This window comes from Eretmochelys imbricata, chromosome 24 (assembly GCF_965152235.1).
Source record: "Eretmochelys imbricata isolate rEreImb1 chromosome 24, rEreImb1.hap1, whole genome shotgun sequence".
NCBI lineage: Eukaryota > Metazoa > Chordata > Testudines > Cheloniidae > Eretmochelys > Eretmochelys imbricata.
This window is the reverse complement of record NC_135595.1, coordinates 15,578,093-15,596,796: the sequence shown is the minus strand read 5'-3', so window position 1 is coordinate 15,596,796 and position 18,704 is coordinate 15,578,093.

Sequence of the window (18,704 nt, the reverse complement as noted above, 5' to 3'; positions counted from 1 at the left end):
GGGATCAAGTCCCTCCCCGGGAGAAAGGAACCAGATCGAGCTTCTTCGGTCTCGGCTCTTCCAGCCCTGCTGCAGGGGGTAGCGCCCCGCCCCGGCTGGACTCCGAGCTCCACGTGGGTGGGGGCAGAGCTGGGCGCCCGCCCGGGGCAAAGTTCCCAGCGTCCAGGGAGGCAGATTTACAAGGGAGCGGGGGGCGGGCTGTGTGGGCGGGGGCCCATCCCAATCAACGGGGGTAAGGGAGGCAGGGGGCGGCGCTGCTGGGAGCAGGTTGTCCAATAGGATCGCACGCGGCAGATTCAAACCCCCCCAGACGCCGGCCCCGACACTCTCTCGGAGACGGGCGGGTGCGTGTGGGGCTGGGGCCGGTGACCGGCAGTGGGGGGGGGATGCGATGGGGCAGTGGCAGAGCCCAGTCACAGATGCTGGTGGCAGATGTTGGGCCCGGCCCCTGCTAACACCCACTCTCCCCCCGTCTCTTCCAGCTGCTCTCGCCCCTCTGCAGCGCGATGGTCCCGGGCTCCGGCCGCCCCCTGCTCCTGCTGGCCGCGTGGGGGGTCGCTGTGGAGTGAGGACCGCCCCCTGCCGGCCGTGGGGGGGAGGGGGGGCGCTGTGGGGGGGAGGACCGCCCCCTGTCGGCCGCGGGGGGGAGGGGGGGGCGCTGTGGGGGGGGGGAGGACCTCCCCTGCCGGCCGCGGGGGGGAGGGGGGGCGCTGTGGGGGGGGGGGAGGACCGCCCCCTGCCGGCCGCGGGGGGGAGGGGGGCGCTGTGGGGGGGGAGGACCGCCCCCTGCCGGCCGCGGCGGGGAAGGGGGGGCGCTGTGGGGGGGGGGGACCGCCCCCTGCCGGCCGCGGGGGGGAGGGGGTGCGCTGTGGGGAGTGAGGACCGCCCGCTGCCGGCCGCGGGGGGGAGGGGGGGCGCTGTGGGGAGGGAGGACTGCCCTCTGCCGGCCGCGGGGGGGAGGGGGGGCCCTGTGGGGGGGGAGGACCGCCCTCTGCCGGCCGCGGGGGGAAGGGGGGGCGCTGTGGGGGGGGGAGGACCGCCCTCTGCCGGCCGCGGGGGGGAGGGGGTGCGCTGTGGGGAGTGAGGACCGCCCTCTGCCGGCCGCGGGGGGGAGGGGGGGCGCTGTGGGGAGGGAGGACCGCCCTCTGCCGGCCGCGGGGGGGAGGGGGGGGCCCTGTGGGGGGGGGAGGACCGCCCTCTGCCGGCCGCGGGGGGAAGGGGGGGCGCTGTGGGGGGGGAGGACCGCCCTCTGCCGGCCGCGGGGGGGAAGGGGGGGCGCTGTGGGGGGGGGAGGACCGCCCTCTGCCGGCCGCGGGGGGGAGGGGGGGGCGCTGTGGGGGGGGAGTACCGCCCTCTGCCGGCCGCGGGGGGGAGGGGGGGCGCTGTGGGGGGGAGGACCGCCCCCTGTCGGCCGCGGGGGGGGGGGGGCGCTGTGGGGGGAGGACTGGCCTCGCCAAAGAAACTGCTGTGTGGGAAACCAGATCCGGGTACCGAGGGCTGCACTGAGAGACCCCTGTGCGCGCAGACTGTAAGTGCTACAGGTGCGTGCTGGACACAATGGGCTCAGCCTCCTGGCGACATCTCCCGGGGGACGGGCCCAGGGCTGCTTGTCAGGATTCCCGGGCAATGAAGCCTTACTTTGTACAGAGCAGCTACAAATTCCATTTAGCACCAGGTTTATTGTCCTTGGGCAAAGTTAGCCTCCATATTAACCGCTGTGATATTGTTATGATTCAGGGACGTGACTTTTTGTTTATTGCCCATGACCGGTCCATGACTTTCACTAAAAATACCCGTGACTCAATCTTACCTGCTGGAGCAGGGGAGGGTGATTGGTCCCAAGCTGGAAAAAGAATCCAGCCTGTGTATTGAGAAGCGTGAGCTGCCTGTAACATCTATGAGAGGGACAGACTGCTTGATTCAAATTGTGCTTTGTAGAATTTAGCCTGTGAATTTTTTATTTCTGTGTTACTACCTCTGATCTCTGTGCCTGCTACTTATAATCTCTTAACATTTATCTTACCGTAATTAATAAATCTGGCTTGGTTGAAGTGGTTGGGGTGTGATGTTGCACTCCATATGTTCTATGGAAATATGCTAATCAGTGAATATAATGTAATGGGAATATGCTTTTATCACGGAGTGTGGGGGAGTCCAGGCCCTGCACCCCTCTTCCTGGGATTCACTGAGACTCTCAGCCAGCCTGTAAAACAGAAGGTTTATTGGACAACTGGGACACAGTCTCAAACAGAGCTTGTGGGTACAACCAGGACCCCTTAGTCAAGTCCTTCTGGGGGAGCAGGGAGCTTAGACCCCAGCCCTGGGGTTCATTGCCTTCCACCACCCAGCACCAAACTGAAACTAAACCCCCCCTTAGCCGGCTCTCTCCTGCAGCCTCTGTTCACATTCCTGGGCAGAGGTGTTACCTCCCTCTCACCCTCCTGGCTCAGGTGACAGGCTCTCAGGTCTCCCATTGAAACTCCCCTGCCACATTCCCAGGTCAACACTCCCCCCTCCCTGCTGCATCACAGCTTTATGCAAAAGGTCTCTTGTAAAATATCACTACAAAGTTTTATAATCTTGAGTGTGGTCATCCTATTTGTATGCATGTATCATTCCTGTATCTAAAGCTAGAAATATCAAGTATAACTCTGAGGTCCTATTATAAGTATGCAAAGTGTGGGCCATTAATGGTGCCTTGGAATCTTGATGGCTCCCCTTGACTAGGACAATTGACTGTAGATGGCTCTGTTTACCTGCAAGCCTCCACTGCATACTTGCATGCGGGCCAGTCCTGAAAGAATGGAGGGGGGCTCACAGGACATGTGAACTGTCACATGATACTGGAACCCATCTTTAACCTGGCGCTTTTCCATTTAGAGGGAGGGGGGGAAGATGGAGAGAGACAAAGTATTCCCGCCTTGTGCCAAAGCTATAAAAGGGAGTGGAACAGAACAAAGGTGGCTGCCAGTCATGAGAAATCCCCTAGTTACTACCGGAGCTGGAACTAACAAGAACTGTACCAGGGGAACGGATTGGGCCCAGACTAGGAAGGAGTCCAGTCTGTGAAAGAAGCTTATCAGAACATTTCTGAGGATGAGATTTTTATCTGTAATCAGTTTTTTGATGTATTAGGTTTCGATTGCGTGTTTTGTTTTATTTTGCTTGGTAACTTACTTTGTTCTGTGTGTTATTACTTGGAACCACTTAAATCCTACTTTTTATACTCTGGGTTAATAAAATCACTTTTGTTTATTAATTAAGTGATTGCTCCCCCAGCTATTAAACAGCCGTGCATATAGAATCATAGTCTATCAGGGTTGGAAGGGACCTCAGGAGGTCATCTAGTCCAACCCCCTGCTCAAAGCAGGACCGATCCCCCACTAAATCATCCCAGCCAGGGCTTTGTCAAGCCTGACATTAAAAACTTCTAAGGTTTTTAATGAGATTCCACCACCTCCTTAGGTAACACATTCCAGTGTTTCACCATCTTCCCAGTGAAAAAGTTTTTCTTAATATCCAACCTCAATCTCCCCCACTGCAACTTGAGACCATTACTCCTTGTTCTGTCATCAGCTACCACTGAGAACAGTCTAGAGCCATCCTCTTTGGAACCCCCTTTAAGGTAGTTGAAAGCGGCTATCAAATCCCCCCTCATTCTTCTCTTCTGAAGACTAAACATCCCCAGTTCCCTCAGCCTCTCCTCATAACTCATGTGTTCCAGTCCCCTAATCATTTTTGTTGCCCACCGCTGGACTCTTTCCAATTTTTCCACATCCTTCTTGTAGTGTGGGGCCCAAAACTGGACACAGTACTCCAGATGAGGTCTCACCAGTGTCGAATAGAGGGGAACGATCACATCCCTCGATCTGCTGGCAATGCCCCTACTTATGCAGCCCAAAATGCCATTGGCCTTCTTGGCAACAAGGGCACACTGCTGACTCATATCCAGCTTCTCGTCCACTGTCACCCCTAGGTCCTTTTCCGCAGAACTGCTGCCGAGCCATTCGGTCCCTAGTCTATAGCGGTGCAAATCTCTCTATCAGTGTTATAGAGGGTGGAGAATTTATGAGTTTACCCTGTATAAGCTTTATACAGAGTAAAACAGATTTATTTGGGGTTTGGATCCCGTTGGGAGCTGGGTGTCTCGGTGCTGGAGATAGATAACTTGCTAAGCAGGTTTTGGTTAAAGACGGGCTCAGAAGTAAATTCAGCACATCAGGTGACAGTCCCAAGGGGGGTCTCTGTGACCGAACCTGTCACACGCGGAATCTCAGGGCGGCTTACAAAGGCTGTTGCATGTCCACATTCCTTTGATAACGTGGCGAACTACTTAATGAGTTTGTGCTGTCCAAGGGATTCTTGGGCAGTAAGATGGTATATCGGTGGGGTGCAAGGCTGAGAGCTGGGGTGATTATCTGGTGCCTCTCTCCGTAAGCTCATGAGTGGCTCAGGGATCATTCACGCAGATGGCTGAGTGACCACAGCGCCTGGAGGGGGTTTGCTGCCTGTCACTGGCATAGCAGTGTGACAGAGAGCCCAGGCTGGAGAGTTAAGTGGGCACAGCGATCTCTCAGTTGCAGGTTGTACCCTGGGGACCAGGGAGCTCCAGCTATTCCCTGCCTCTGGGGTCTGCATGGCCCTTCTGCACGAGCCTCAGACAGCGCTCTTAAAAGCCCCCCCAACGAAGCACTTAGCTCACACCTCCCTTCACACATTCCTGTGCCTCTGTTGGGAGGCCCGCTCCATAGATTGAGAACCCATGGAGTAGCCACTTGCAATGGTCCCTTCTGCCTTAGACTCTATGAATTGCAGAGTGACACAGTCTAATGCTACTTTGCATAGCGTGTGTAATATGCACATTATCCCCTGCAGGCAAAATCGTATAGTCTGGTGGTTTCCAACAGGTTTTCATTGGCAGACCCCTAAAAATTTCAAATGGAGTTGGGGAGCCCTTTGGAAATCTTAGACATAGTCTGTGGCTTCCCAAGGGTCCATGGACCTCAGGTTGAAAACCACTGGCGTAGTCAATAGCTTGACCACACTTTGGTTCGATATTTCGTTATGAAATACGCTCAAGAGACAAAATAACCAGTATCAGTCAGGTTTATTAATATGCTACAGGGAAGAGGTTCCAAATGATGCCAGTCGCCGAAGAGCCGTCCTGTGCAATCTCGTTACAGTCGCCCGATGGAGATGATTTGCTCCCCTGGTCTCAGTGATAACGATTTTACAAGTTGTAAATTTCTTCCCACGTCACTGGAACCGACCCCTTGGTTTGTCCCAGTTCCCTAACCTGTTCTGTTCCTCCCTTATCTCCGGGTTGGGACCAGCCTTCCAGGGCCTGCTCCGTGACGCTCCTGCCCAGCCTGTACTAAAGTGTGGAACAACGGTATCTTGCTTCTGACGCATTTCCTATTGGCTTCTGCCAAATCCCTATTTCAGTAAACGCAAGGAGTTCTGGGGTACTTGGCATAAGGGAACAGGGTTCTGGTCCAGGCCAGCTTAGCCTACAGCATGGTTACGGTATTTGGGCTTCATGCTAGTGGTACTTAATGTTTACTAATGTACAGAAAGGGTGCAGCTAAGGCACGCTATTAACATGATACAGGCTGGCTAGCATATAAATATATATTCATCGACACTGGCCCATCATGTATGTGTTCTGTAGCCCATTGTGGCACTGGCAAATGTCTTAACCTGCACTCAGGATTACAGCATCCACCCCACTCCCAGGCCCTTTTTGTACAGCTGGGGCAGACTGTTGGTCTGGCGGGTCAAATATTTCTGCACAAGCTGTTTTATTGTGGGAGGAAATGGAGACAACTGGGGCTCATGAGAACAGCCAGCCATAAGCTGCTCATAAACTCCGGGCGGTTTTCACAGCCCCAGAGAAGGTGAGAAATCAGTTGGGATTTCGACTGTTTGTTTTTCTTCTGGGGGTTCCACTTCACTGTTTGTGTGTTGTGGGGGTGGTTGTTTTTTCCTGTATGGGCCAGGAGATTATATCGCACTGTGCATCCCATGGGGAGTGGGGAGAGGCCGGAGGAAGTTGGGGTGTCAGGGGCAGGAGGGGAATGGGGGTGAGTCCAGGGCAGAGGGGATGGGACAGGAAAGTTCTTCCCGCTTGATCACTCTGGTGCCTAATGGCACCTCGGCCCGATCCAGGGCACCAAAGCAGCCGCTCCGGCCCTACTCTCTTCTGCGCCCCCCTCAGCTGTGGAGGCGGTTGTGGAGCTGAGCCCTCTCTGTAGTACGGGGAATTCTGGGGTATTTTTATTCCACCCCCAAACCCCTCCCTGCCGTCCTGCATCAGACGCATGGGCCCAGCCAGCCTGGTATCCTGGCACAGCTGCCCCAACCATGCTCTAGATCAGACCAGCGGGTTTCCGCTCTCAGAAATCTCCTTCCCAGGGTCATGTTGATAGAACAGAATCAAGCCGCCTCTTCGCTGAGCTAAAAAGCTCAATCTCCTTAAGTCCCTGCATGACACATGTACATGGATTTTAAGGCCAAAGATGGACAGATTTAACAATACAAATAATAAATAACAAACACTTTAACAATACAAATAAATAACAAATCACTTGAAACAGCAGCAGCTCTCATGGCATGTTATAAAGAATAGCAGTAGTGTTATCCCCATTTTATAGATGGGAAACTGAGGCACAGGCAGGGATGACTTGCTCGAGGTCACCCAGAAGCAAAAAAGACCAATGAGCCTGATTCAACCACGGAGACTCACGCACTCCAACAGATTCCAAAGCTGGCTACAGGCCAACAGTGCTGAGCTTTCGGGACGGTCACTGGGCCAGACACGAAGGACTCCCCAAAACAGTCCTGGTCCAGGACATGGGAACCCGGCCCAGGCTCTTCCTGGCTTGTGAGAGAGTCGTGAACCCCTGGTGCCACTCCTGGCTGAAACAGCCACAGAGAGAAGGGACCGTCCCTTCCACTTCCCCACACAGGAGAGCACTGCAGAAACCCGCCCTGCAGCCCTAGGTTGTAGCCAACTGTTGCCCCGTCTCAGACCCGTTACTCCTGAGCTTTGTTCCAAAGCCACCCACAGGCTCATCTGACTCAAGCCAACGTGCGGGACTCGGCCCAAGCAGCATTCAGGCCAGGACACGGAGCTGAAATTGTTTCATGGCACCGATGGATGGCCCCCTCCTGGTGAGGAGAGGGGGCAGATATCCATCCCTACTCCCTGGCATTCTCTGCAGCATTTGACCCTGTCGAGTGTAGGACGCCACTGAGAGAGGTGCCAGGAGCCCATGGTTGGATTCCTTCCTCAATGGCAGCGGGGCAAGTAGGGTGCTCTGGTCCGGTCTGCTGTGCCACTATGATATTTATAGCTGCAAAGACACAGGAGGAGCCCATCCCCAGCCCTTCCACTCAGCTGTGTCTCCTGAGTCCTGCCTGGGGTCTGTACAGAAGCCCCACTGGAGGACAGGGCTGAGCTGGGCTGGGGGTGGTACAGCCCAGCGGCCCCACCTTCTGCTCCTTTCGCTGCTGCGGTTCCCCGGAGAGCCCTGCAGTTCAAGGCTCTCCCGGGAACCGCAGCGGTGAAAGGAGCAGGGCAGCCTCACTCCAGCAGCCCTTCCCCACAGCTGGGTCTCCTTAGTCTCTGGTGCAGCGGGAGGAGAAGAGAGCCCCCTCTGCCCGCAGGTAACATGGGATGGATGTGGATCCTGGGGAAGGGACAGGGAGGGCACCAGGGCCCCAGGCTGGGGGCGGGGCAGGGAGGAGTCACGTGGGGGGGGTCACGTGCCCCCGCCCCTTTGAGTCACTCCCACGAGTGCAGCGTACCGGCAAGAAATTATTTCGACTTGCACCATTGCTCAACGGACATGCCCAGCAAGTAGTGATGGGGAACGGCTCCTCCGCCCCCGACCCCTGGCTCGAGCAGCTCCCCCAGGGTCAGTTTTCTCTCTGGCCCGTTCCAACACCATGCAGCTACTGGGGGAACTGGTCAGACACCACAGACTCAAGCGCCAGCAATCAGCGGGTGACCCCCCCAGCTCGACTTGTCCTTGCCCACAGACGCCCCACGCCCCGCCATTGCCCCTCGACAGGCGAGATCAGCTCTGGGAAGGGAGCAGCTGGCTGGCGCTGAACCCCAAGCAAGGCGGGCAGAGGAGAGCACTCGGGGATGTTCGCAGCCCCGGAGCAGCTGCCTTTGATTCAAGTTCACGTCCCGCACCGGCCAGTGCGGCCCATAGTCCAGGAGTGCCCCGGGATTCCTCGCTGATGCTGGACTCTCACATCCCAAGGGCTGCGCACGGCGCTTTCTCTCATCTCTGGCTGGCTAGGAGACTCCATCCGTCCTGGCGGGGGATGACCTGTGCTTCGCGCCTTTGGCTAGACGACAGCAACGCGATGGGGCCGGGCGGGAAGCCTCCGGCACGCAGGGACTCTGACAAGGGCCAAATGCTGCAGCACATCTCCTCAGCTGTGCAAGCCGTCGCGAGCACATCCCACCTCTGCTCCGCTCTCTACGCTGGCTTCCTGCCGGATAGTGACCGGTCGTTATCTTCACAGCGCTTCATGGCCTAGGCCCAGCCTATCCCATGGCCCATGTAAAGCTCGGGGGAACAGACTGTGGTCGACAGCTCTGGCCTGTGAAATTCTCAACCATAGGAGTAAAGCTGGTCTGTTCAGGAGCAAGAACCTTCTTCAAGTGTGGTCCGAGACTGCGGAACTACCTGCCACAGGAACCAAGGCTCATTAGAAACCTGACTGCTGACTGCTCCAAAGACTCTTGGGCCTGCCTTCTCCAACATAAACATACAGCAACAGGGTCTATTTCTAGTAACCGAAAAGGGAACCCTACCAAAACAAGAGCCTCCTGTGCACTGACTTCTCCATCCGGGGAGAGGCTGAGAGAACAAACAGCACGTGGCGGATGCATAATCGCGGTGGGTAGTGCCCGACCTGGCAGGCACTCAGCTGTGCAGTGATGAGGGTGGTATAGGAACCTGTACACGATGCAAGACAAGAGGACAGCGGGCTGATCCGGTCCCAGGAGGAGAATGCAGCAGGGAATAGGATGGCTGATGAAGAAGGGGCAGTATGTGCGGGGGAGGGGGCTAAAGAGGGACAGCTAGACAAGAGATTGCACCAGTGCCAGGCTGTGGTTAGTCTGGGCCATCCGATCTAGTGGTTAGAGCCAGGTCTAAGCCAGAGCCACAGGCCAAAGCTGCAACTAGGAATCCGCCAAGATTAAAAGCCAGAGCCAGGCCAATAACCGGAGCCAGGGGTCAGCAGCCGGGCTGGAGCAGGGCAGGACCAAGGCAGGCAGAGGAGTGATCACAGCTGCGGGCACAAGCGTTGGGCAGCCAAGGACCTGCCACTGGGCTGACACGCAGAACCCTGGCCCCAGTCTGCCACTCCGCGGGCCAGCTGGTCCAGTGGCTCTGCTGCAGCCCAGCTGGGCTCATTCACCCATCTCATGCCTGGGGCGGGGCTGCAGCTGCCTCTCCATTCCCAGGAGGGGTGTTGCCGGGGGCAGGGGAGGGCACGTCATGTCGGGGGTTCTGGACGGAAAACCGAGGCCGCGGATGGAGCCTGATTCTCAGTGTGGGGGGTGAAGGCCGGAGACCCCTCGGTGATGCTTCTAGAGGATGAGGCGGGTCTCTCAGCTCTTGGCCAAGGTCAAGGGCACCAGGCGGAGGGGCATGGCCAGATGGTGGAGCCGGGGCAGCAGGGGTTGTCCTAGGTCCTCTGGGGCTTGGTTGCCGGGAGATGACAGAGCCCGGGAGGTGCTAGATCTTGCTCCTGGGGGCTCCAGCTCTGCCCTAGCCGATCCCTAGGGCTCGGCCCCGGCTGGCTGCTCATGGCCAGTGGGGCAGGCTTGTTCTGAGCTGGGGCTGGCTGAGATAGGACAAGAGATCCGCTCCTCCTCCTCCTCAGCCTTCCTCCAGGAGTGGGATCCAGCCGGGCCCTGGTGGAGATGGTAGAGAAATGCAACGGCCAGCAGGACGATGAAGAGGCAGGTGGCACAGATGACAGCCAGGCGGACCCCAAGGCAGGAGGCTGGGGGACCCAGGAGTCCTACAACAGAGAGAGCGGATGGGGCTGCGATGCAGTGCAGGGGCCCTGCCTGACAACAGCTGGGGCGAATGCTCAGAGAAAGGGGCGGGGGCCCAATCCCATTGGCTGGGCGGATTTACCATTGGGGGAAATAGACGGGTGGGGGGGGAATAGATGGGGGTCCCCCAACCCCATTTGGCTTCCTGCCCCCACTCTCTTTCAGGGTCCCCAGGGCTGAGCTGCCCCTGGGGGCTGAAATCCAGATCTCCCCTCCCTGACTCACCTGGGCTCAGCTGCAGGCTCAGTGCCCGGGTGATTGGTGCCCCCAGCACACGAGGGGTTAACACGAAGGTCAGCCTGGCGCTGTGGGTCACAGGGGGCACCGTGACCCAGCTGGTGATGTGGCAGAGCCCCTGATCATCCACCTGCTGCTCCGTGGCGCCCTCTGCTGTGACGTCCCTGCCCGCCTCGTCCAGCCACCGCACTGAGGCCTCGGGGTACCCGCCCCACGTGTGGACGGTCAGCGTGACCCCAGCGCTGGAGAGGCTGAAGGTCAGCTGGGGCTCGCTGAACAGGGCTGGAGGGAAGAAACAAGGGGGGTGGATTTAGGGAGGGGGCTCAGAATTGGGCCCCATGGGCTGGGTCCTGCCCTGAGTTGTGAATCCAGTGTGAATCCGGATTGAATCTGCTCTGGAGCAGGGCTCACGCTGGGGTCACTGAAGGCGCACTCAGCAATTAGCAGCTGGGACATACAGGGCAGCCTCAGCGCAGAGACATTCAAGCCAGGCTCTGAGGGCTCCAGCTCCAGCACATGGGATTAACCTGATACCGTAGCGGTTCTCAAACTGTGGGTCAGGATCCCAAAGTGGGTTCGGACCCTGTTTTAATAGGGTTGCCAGGGCTGACTTAGGCTTGCTGGGACCTGGGGCCAAAGCTGAAGCCCTGGGCGGCGGGGATCAGGTTACAGGCCCCTTGCCTGGGCCTGAAGTCCTTTGGCTTCGGTTTTGGCCCCCACACACAGGGTAGTGGGGCTCAAGCGGGCTTAGGATTCGGTCCCCCCTCCTGGGGTTGTTGAGCAATTTTTGTTGTCAGAAGGGGGTCGCGGTGCAATGAAGTTTGAGAAGCCCTGCGATAGTCAGCTGCAGGAAATAACAGGTTAGCAACAAGCAGCAGGGAAGACAGCAGCCTACCTCATCAGCAGGGAAGACGTTTTAAAGACGGCAACGTCAGGTTGTCTCTGGGGCTTGAACCAATGAAGTGTGGGTCTAACCCCCTGAGCAGCAGCTGGCTGAGCTAAAGAACCAGCTGCAGTAACACAACGATGGGAGTGTAGCTGAGACCTGGCCTGACATGAGGCCTCATTCCTTGGAAGAAAGGATTAGGGAGGCAAATGATTCATCAGGCTGGAAACACGACATTTGTGCTAAATAAGATAAGTCAAGTGGTCAGTAGGCTAAAAAGTCAGAATGTCTGAGCCAGCTAAGATAAGAGGGAGAACACCCAGGGACCAATTTACTCTGAACAAGCTAACAAGGGTCAGGATACATTAGGAATGGAGAGAGAGGTAAAGAGGAAGTCGAAACGTGGACAGGGCATGCGGCTCAGGGACTGGTTCCTGCTAAGTAACCAAGCTAATTGTAAAGTCGGACGCAGTGTAGAGTCAATGTGATGCGATCGGTAAATGTGTATAACAAGAACAAGTTTCTTGGGGATGTGGGAGCCGAGACAAATCCCCTGCATTTGAAGCAGATCAGCTCAGCGTCGTGTTGCTGTGAGCCAGATAAAAATACCTGAGCAACAAAGTATGGCGTGGAACTGAGTTCTCGGGAAGCCAGGTGGAAAGAGGTCTTGGCGGGAATTCCGACAGCGAGGAGGCTAATAAAGTGCCATGTAGCCTGCAACCACTAAAGAGGGACACAGAACCTTGCAGCCTGCGGCCACTAAATAGGGACACGGTGCCACACAGGCTATAGCGACTGGGGAGGGGACACGGTGCCACACAGGCTGCAGCCACTAGAGGGGGACACGGTGCCACACAGGCTGTCATAAATATAAAGGGAAGGGTAAAACCCCTTTAAAATCCCTCCTGGCCAGAGGAAAAATCCTCTCACCTGTAAAGGGTTAAGAAGCTAAAGGTAACCTTGCTGGCACCTGACCAAAATGACCAATGAGGAGACAAGATACTTTCAAAAGCTGGGAGGAGGGAGAAAAACAAAGGGTCTGTGTCTGTCTGTGTGATGCTTTGGCCGGGGACAGAACAGGAATGGAGTCTTAGAATTTAGTAAGTAATCTAGCTAGAGATGCGTTAGATTATGATTTCTTTAAATGGCTGAATAGAATGACTATTCCTGTCTGTGTGTCTTTTTTGTAACTTAAGGTTTTGCCTAGAGGGATTCTCTATGTTTTTGAATCTAATTCCCCTGTAAGGTATCTACCATCCTGAGTTTACAGAGGTGATTCTTTTTTACTTCTATTAAAAGTCTTCTTGTAAGGAAACTAGAAAAGGAGGACTTGTGGCACCTTAGAGACTAACCAATTTATTTGAGCATAAGCTTTCGTGAGCTACAGCTCACTTCATTGGATGCTAACCAATTTATTTGAGTATAAGCTTTCGTGAGCTACAGCTCACTTCATCGGATGCATGCATCCGATGAAGTGAGCTGTAGCTCACGAAAGCTTATGCTCAAATAAATTGATTAGTCTCTAAGGTGCCACAAGTCCTCCTTTTCTTTTTGCGAATACAGACTAACACGGCTGTTACTCTGAAACTTGTCAGGAAACTGAATGCTTTTTCATTGTTCTAAGATCCAAGGGTTTGGGTCTGTGGTCACCTACGCAAATTAGTGAGGATTTTTACCAAACCTTCCCCAGGAAGTGGGGTGCAAGGGTTGGGAGGATTTTGGGGGAAAAGACGTTTCCAAACTACGTTTTTTCAGGAACCCAGATAAAGTTTGGTGGTGGCAGTGGAAAGTTCCAAGGGCAAAGGGTAAAATAGTTTGTACCTTGGGGAAGTTTTAACCTAAGCTGGTAAAAGTAAGCTTAGGAGGTTTTCATGCAGGTCCCCACATCTGTACCCTAGAGTTCAGAGTGGGGAAGGAACCCTGACACCGGCTGTAGCGACTGGGGAGGGGACACGGTGCCACACAGGCTGCAGCCACTAGAGGGGGACATGGAGCCACACAAGCTGCAGCGACTGGGGCAGGGACACGGTGCCACACAGGCTGCGGCCACTAGAGGGAGCCACGCAGGCTGCAGTCACTACCAGGTACATGGAACCACTCTGCATTAGCCAGACCCATCCCGGGATGCAGCATCCCCAGCACTCACCTCCCACTCTCAGCCCCCAGAGTTCAGACGTCATGCCCAGCTCAGTGGTGACGTGGCACTGATAGACACCCTCGTCCTGCATGTGGATGTCCCTCAGTGTCAGGGACGCGTTCCCCCGGGCCAGCTCCTCTGGTTCCAGCCGGGTCCGGTTCCTATAAGCCTTGTCCTGTTTCTCCAGCTGCTCCCTCCCGTAATAATAACTGTGAACCACCAAGGCCTCTGCCCCCACCTGCTCCTTCTGCCAGGTGACGGTCAGACGCTGGAGGTTCATGCCGGGCTGGGACAGGAAGAGGCATCTCAGGGTGACGTCCCCCCTGAAATGAGCTACCACGTCTGGTGCCGACTGCACTGCAGGGAGGAAAAAACACAGCGGTTAGTGAGATTTAGGGTGTGAAATCCTAGCCTCTCCCAGCAGGGGGTGCTGTGGGCAGCCGGGTGGGACCGTCGGCCTCGTGGGAGCTCCTGGCTACTCTAGCCCCAGCCTGGCCCTGTGGGGGGCGCTGTGGGGAGTGAGGCGGGAATGCCGGCTGTGGGAGGAACTCACTCCAGCTGTGATGCACAAGGATTTACCATTATCCCAGTACGGTGCCATGAGTGACATTCCCAGTTACCTTTTCCTATGAACAAAATGGGAAGGTGTAGCCAATGGATGAGGCAAGCCTTCAGGGCTGTTGCGGGCAGCAGGGAATGGTGCCTAATGATTAATGGCTGAGACTCAGGAGTCCTGGGTTCGAATCCTTGTTCTGCCACGCACCCTCTGTGCACCTCGGATGCAGCATGTCCGCCTCTGTGCCTCAGTTTCCCCATCTGTAACAGGGGAACACCAAGGCATCCTGTGTCTCGGTCACCACCAGATTCCTGCCGGCCCACCCAGTGCACAAGATTTCAATTCATCCCCCCAGCAGGAACATTCCCGGTGTTATTCCTGTCAGATTGTTTCACACCAGGGGCAAAATTTTGTAAAGGGCCTCGTTTGTAAAGTCATTTTAACTCAGAAGACTGATTAGAGAATTTACAGGGGTCGTGGAGTCAGGCCTGGGCCTTCAAACAGCCCCTTAACCAGTATCCCCATTACTGTGCCAGCTCCAGAGATTCCCCCTCTCATGTCCCCCCAGCCCCACTGACTCAGTGCCTCCAGGACTAGGTCTTCTGCTCCCACAGCCCCCCATTTCCTGCCGTGAGCTCCTCGAGCGAGACCTCTCAGACTGGATGCCTGGAGAGCCGTCAGGAAGCGATGTGAACGGGGAGGTTCTGCTGGGAATCGGGACAACCTCTTCAAACCACCGCAGCGATTATTACTCGGCTGGAATCCAGCATCTCCAGAGCTCGGCCCAGGGACACGGTGGCCCCAAGAGGCCATGCTCGGCTGAGACTCACCTCGGCTCCCGGTGGGGTTGGAAGGACTGACCCTGACCAGAGCCCCGGGCTGGAGTGGGGCTGAGCTCCAGGGAGCTTTTCCCAGGCACATGGGACCATGGGGTCTTTTATGGGTTGTCAGGTTACCTCCGAACGGGGCTTGCTCAGAAGCAGCTGGCTGGGCACTTGGTGCTGTGGCAATTCCTCCAGCTGCAGCCTCCAGAGAAGAAGCAGCGCGCGGGTGCTGGGCCGGGGAGGCCGTCTGGGCGTAGCCCCAGTAGCCAGGGGACTGTGTAGCCGGGAGGGAGAGAAACGTGGCTCATGGAGGGGGAAGGCAGGTGCAGTTACCTCGAACTGTGACGCTCCCTTCCCAGGGGCTGATTCTTCTCCCCGGCCGACATCCCCTTGGTTACCAGCTCTCGGCCACGCCTCGGTCCCCCTTACACGCGATGATGCGGGAGCCACTGAACACAGCGATAGCAACAGTGTAAGCCTGATGTTTTTCTGCGTAATTGTAGCCATGGTTACCTGGGCACCAGCTGGCTTCTTCGGGCTGAGAGCTAATGTCAATATTGGCCCATCTGTCGCTGCTCTTCAGACATCCAGGCTCCCCTGTGTGGCAAGGCAGCCCTGCTGGGGAAACTGAGGCAGGAGCCCCCCCCTTAAAGACAAAGAGATACGGTGACCCAGGGACAGCTCCCTACATCCACTCTACAGAGCTCTGCTCTGCAACACATAACCCTAAACCAGTGAGTCAATTGCACATTAAGGGCCAGATTCGGCAGCTGGAGAGGCAAAGCAGCTATAAACCCAGCTGTATCTGGCCGGGGCTTTCTGCTGTGCTGGGGCACCGGGGAACAGCCCTTTAAATGTTTAATTTTAAAAAACAGTTTGAAGCTAATCCTGCCGATCTTCAAATCAGTCGACATGTCGCCCGGGGGCAACCTCAGGCTTGGTGGGATTTTTTAATAATGAAAAGAAAAAAAACCCTAGGAAATTCCCAGACAAAGAACTACGTGAAGGTTGGGAGCACAGCTCAGTGCCTGAAGGATTAAAACACCCAACTCTTCAGAGACCAGTGCACAGAGGGGCACACCTGGAGGATGGGCCCCGCGGTGATGAACCCCAGCTGGGGAGAGGATTATACTCCGAGGAAGGTGGGATGGCAAAGGGGCTCTGTGGTCGCAGGCCGGGATTAGGGCGCAGGGAAGGCGTTGGTGCTGGATTTGAGTGTATACATGTTGATGGAGATTTACTGGGGGATTTCTGACCCCGAAAGGAGGGGGAGACTCGAGAGGTCGTGGGGAGAAGGGCTGAGGGCGGCTGGGTGGGAGGAAGTCCAGAGAAGTAGCAGCAAGAGGTCTGGTGGACTGAACTCTGGTGGCTGGCCTTAGGGTCCCCGAACTGGAATCCAGTGCAGCCAGTGGGTTCCCCTACCAGCCACAGGGGAGGTGGTGCAAAACCAGAGAAAGGCCAGGACCATGGGGCTTAGACTCAGGGCTGAAGATCTTTTCCTAAGGTCACGGCGACTAAAAGGGGTGGGACGAAATCGTGACCTGACTGGGGGCTAGGTAACAAAAAGAGGTGGACATGTGTGGACGCCGGGTGGGAACGGGCTGCTTTGCCACACCTAGATGATCCACCCCACAGAGGAAGGGGAAAAAACCTTCCCAGTCCCGGCCAATCTACCCCCGGGGGTAATTCGTTCCAGACCCTGAATGCTAACAACGCGGCTGGGCAAGCCGCCCACTTGCAGAAATACATCGGAGGCTTCCTACAGGGACTGGTCCAGGAGCTGCCGATTCTCCGGCATCGGGGCCTGGGTGGGAAGCAGAGTTGAGTGTGATAGTTAGCATTTCTCAAATGCAGCCACCAGGCCGTTTCTTGCAGCCACAGCCTCCTGGGCTATGATGGGGGGAGGGCAAATTAGCTCTCCCTCCCCCTCCCTGTTGCTCCTGGATGCACCACGGTGGTCACCAGCAGGGATTAGAGGCCCTGCCCCCTCTCTGGAGTCACCTGGGGCACAACACTGCGCAAGCAAGCAGCCAGCGAGTTCCCCACTTTCCCTAGGGTGGTGGGGCTCAAGTTTTGGGCTTCAGCCCTGGGGTGGCGGCATGGCAGGCTCTGGACACGGGGCTTTGGGCTCCAGCCCCGGGCTCTGGCTGCGTGGCAGCAGGCCCCAGGCTCCAGCCACACGGCTTCAGGCTCTGTCCCTGGGCCCCGTCATCCTGCCGCGAGGCTTTGGACTCTGGCAGCAGGGCTTCAGGCTCCAGCCCCCACTGCCTCTCCCAGTCCCCCACCCCTATCTCCCCCGACCCCTACCGCCTCCCCCGACCCTCCCTCCAGGGCTTAATGGGTCATACTTGTATGTTCGTTAATATCACTTTTCACAGCAGACTTACCAGCTAGCAATAAAATAGTTACATTGATTTGGATCAGGCAGTGACTGGGGCCTGGCTTGCCCGGTATCCAGGCTGTGGGGTTTGCTAGACCAGATCAGACCCCAGGGCTCACCTGGTCCCTCCCCCATTCCCCCAGCTGCCCTGGATCAGACCCGGGGCCCATCCAGCCTGGGACCCACTGCAATGGCACGAGGTCCGACTGACACCAGCTGGGGGCTGCCGGGCAGCGCTGAGTCACTCGGGTGGGGCAGGGACAGGCGGGGGCGGGGGCGGTTCTAATTAGCCGACAGCTGATGAACGGCAGAGGGTAGCAGGGGGCTACGTTGTTACCCAGCTCTGGGCTAACTTTTCCAGCTCCAGATCCCCCCAGCCCTGGTATCCTCCCCCCTCCCCCGCCATCTCCCTGTCTCCTGCCTTCTCTCCCAGCTCCAGGCACGGGGAATAAACTTCCCACCCCTCCAGGAGGGGCTGGGCTGGGGGAGCGGAGGGGGAAGGGGTTAATTCCCCTACCCGCTCCTGGGGCGACTCCCTGCGCCAGAGACTCCCCGCAGACAGCAAGCTGGGCGTGATGCCTGGTCTGAGGGTGGGGCTGCTTTGTCCAAACCCAGCTCCCCCCTGCATTTCACACCTGAATCTCTCTCTGCTCCGATGTTATTTTAATAGATTCCAAGGCCAGCAGGGACCACTGTGCTCCTCCAGTCTGACCTCCTGCATCACACAGGCCAGACACCTGCCCTGAACTATTCCCCAGAGCAGATGGGTTAGAAAAACACCCAGTCTTGGTGTTTATGGTTTCAATTCAGAAAGGAAGGGCTCCACCCAAACTACATGTGAAAAAGAGGTTTCAGAGCAGTTTTAAGGTGTGCTGTTTAAGGTGCGCAGTGTAGACATAGCCTCAGAGCTGGGGGCCACACAGTTTGGACAGAGACATCCCTGAAGGGAGGATCTATTCATGGGGATTCGCTGTATCCTAGTAAGGAGGAGAGGATGGAAGATGATAATGTACAGGTAAAAAGAAAAGGAGGACGTGTGGCACCTTAGAGACTAACCAATTTGAGCATAAGCTTTCGTGAGCGACAGCTCACTTCATCGGATGCATCCCGTACAGGTAGGATCTGATGAGAAACAGTCAAATGATAGAGTCCCATTCAAGTACATCACGTAATGGCAGACAGCTAAAAAGGGACACATTTTATAAGTGCTTAAATATATTTGCTAGACGTCTAAATACTAAAATGGGTGAACCTGAGTGCCTGGTATTATTGACACAATAGGTATCACAGAAACTTGGTGGAATGATCAGAATCAAAATGGTAATACCAGCGTACAAGATATTTAGGAATGACCAAGTAGGTCGTACTGGTGTGGGAGTGGCACTATACGTGAAAGAAAGCACAGAGACAAATATAGTAAAAATCTTAAATGAACCAAACTGAACCATAGAATCTCTATGGATAGTAATCCCATGCTTGAATAATAAGAATTAGGGCTGTCAATTAATCGCAGTTAACTCACGCCATTCGCTCAAAAGAATTAATTATGATTACAAAAATTAATTGCAATAAATCACACTTATAACAATAGAAT